The sequence below is a fragment of the Protobothrops mucrosquamatus genome, unplaced genomic scaffold (assembly GCF_001527695.2).
Source record: "Protobothrops mucrosquamatus isolate PMUCROS unplaced genomic scaffold, P.Mucros_1.0 scaffold_178, whole genome shotgun sequence".
Lineage (NCBI taxonomy): Eukaryota > Metazoa > Chordata > Lepidosauria > Squamata > Viperidae > Protobothrops > Protobothrops mucrosquamatus.
In genome coordinates this window covers 626666-629510 of record NW_015386254.1, presented here as the reverse complement: position 1 = coordinate 629510, position 2845 = coordinate 626666, and positions in this window count along the sequence as shown.

The window sequence follows — 2845 nt, the reverse complement described above, 5'->3', positions numbered from 1 at the left end:
CACGTCGGGGTCACCACTTGTAGTGATCCGGTTCCCATGAAACACAAGACACAGGGCTGTCTGCAAAAGTGAGAACCTCGAGTAGATTCGTAAGCTCTCTTTTATTGAAAATTTTACACATAGACCTCGCTCTCAAGGAGGAAATAACAACCTTCTGGTTAGCTATTTGCTAGACACAGACACAGATAACATTTATTTGTACTTCGTACGTGTTCCAACTGCCAAGGCAGTCTGCACGTACTTATACAATACACAAAGTCAAAATACTAATTAAACATGAGGTAGCTTTGGTTAATCTCCACATCTCTCACTCCCTATCAATATTGATTGGGATTAGCCTTGGATGAAGGAAGTGAACCAGTACAGAACTATGCCACCCACCCCCAACTCCCTAAATCAGTCCAAAAGGATACCATGGTATCAAAAACAGCCAAAAGGTCAAGAAAAGCAAGGATGGATGCACCATGTCCACCCCGGTCCCATCAGTGGCCATCCATTAGTGCAACCAATGTTGTTTCTATCTCGTATCTGGGCTTGAAACCTGAATGAAAAGGGTAGAATAATCTGTTTCCTCCAGAATATTCTGAGGTTGCCACCACTTTCTTAACAGCTGATCAATGTTCAATTTGGGGTTCTTTCTTATTTTCTTTACACATATCTTCTTTTGGGATCCTCCTGAATTACCCATACTGGTTTACCGTACTGTTCTTTTATCCTTACCAATCTAATGAGACCACAATTAGTTTCACCAAGCTGTTTTCTCTTTTTCCCCACCAAATCAAGTACTCAGGAGTCCACACTCACTTCGCCTTACAACCCTGTGGTTCTTGGGGCATCTGAAGCACTCCTCTCACAGATCTCAGATTCACACAGTCCTACCCAGTCCTCCACCCGACTGCCTAGGCAGTTATTTCCTCTGGTTTACCCCAGATAACTCACTTAGGTTCATGCACAAAGTTGCCCAGTCACTGAGGCCGGTAATTCACTGACCCCTCCTTCCGTCGTTTTCCTAGCAATCTCTATTTGGCTCCATGGAAGCTGAGCGTCAATTCCAGACCTTGGTCCCTGGAGTTTGAGATCATACCGTTGAACTCAATGGGGCATGCCTTCCGATGTTCTCTCCAGGTTCTCCGGGATCTGGAAACGAGTGTTCCTCTAGCCCCACCAGCTGGGCACCAAAACTGTTGCACATGAATTTAAAAACAAATTAAATTCACTAATTGGGTTGCAAAGAAAACAAAATTTATTGCTAACAAAGAAAAGAAAAAGAGCAGTTTGCAAAGTGCGGTGGATCCAAGTCAAGACTTCACGCAGGAAATTCTCAAGCAACGGACCACACATGAGCCACATTGAGCAGTCATTTTTATACATCCTATCGCAACGCCCCATTTTCCTTCCCCTTTGGTCCCATTGGAAAGGCCCACAGAAGTCACAATCTATCAGAAGCGCTTAACCGGAATACATTATCTCTGTCCTTGTCTGCTCAGGTTTCCTCAACATCTGACATACTACCATATATGGGCATGTTGTCATTCCGGCAGAAATTCACAGTTTATTCTTTGGTTTTAGTGCACTCATCCTGTTTATTTTTAAAACATCCTTTTCCCTTGAACTGTTTCCCTCAGAAAGCATAGCCGGTGCCGGCTACATTTGCCGTCTCCGCTGTACATTGTACAGCATATCCAGAAGGCGTAGCCGGCACCACTGCATGCCGGATGCACATACTATATACTGTACAGTGTTTTTCAAAATTTGGATTGCTAACAAAGAATTAAGGGAGAACTGGAATAGCCATTTCGAACTTTTTAGTTCTTTTCAACCAGACATACCCTTCTGAGATTCAAACCTGGGCCACCTACGTATACTATATACTGTATACTGTATACTGTATATTGTAAAGGTAGCCGACGCCACCTACATATACTGTATAATGTATACAGTATCCAGTATGCGTAGTCGGCGCCGGCTATGCTTACCATGTAGAGTATACTGTATACTGTATCCAGAAGGCATAGCTGGCACTGGCTATGCTTGCCGTCTCCACTGTACATTGTAGAGCGTATCCAGAAGGCGTAGCCGGCACCGGCTATGCTTGCCATCTCCGCTGTACACCAGATATGCATACTGTATATTGTACAGCGTATACTGTAAGCGTAGCTGGTGCCACCTACGTATACTGTATACTGTATACTGTACACTGTATATTGTATACTGTATACTGTAAACGTACCCGGCACCACCTACGTATACTGTATACTGTATACTGTACACTGTATATTGTATACTGTATACTGTAAACGTACCCGGCACCACCTACGTATACTGTATACTGTATACTGTATAGTGTACACTTTACACTGTATACTGTAAGCATAGCCGGCGCCGGCTACACATACTGTACACTGTATAATAATTACCGTGTAGAGTATACTGTATACTGTATCCAGAAGGCGTAGCTGGCACTGGTTATGCCTGCCGTCTCCACTGTATGCTGTAGAGCGTATCCAGAAGGCATAGCCAGCGCCAGCTACACTTGTCGTCTCTGCTGTACGCTGTACATCGTATCCAGAAGGCGTAGCCAGCACCGGCTATGCTTGCCGTCTCTGCTGTGTGCCGGATGCGCATACTGTATACTTTACAGTGTATTTTATTTATTTATTTATTTATTTATTTAATTACATTTATATCCCGCCCTTCTCCTTGCGGACTCAGGGCGGCTAACAATTGGATAAAATACAAACATATAATACACCTATTAAAATTAATTAAAAAGAAATATTTAACTAATCTGATTAAAAGTAATTAAAACCCCTTTAAAATCCCTTAGGCCAGTCCCGCAAGCTGG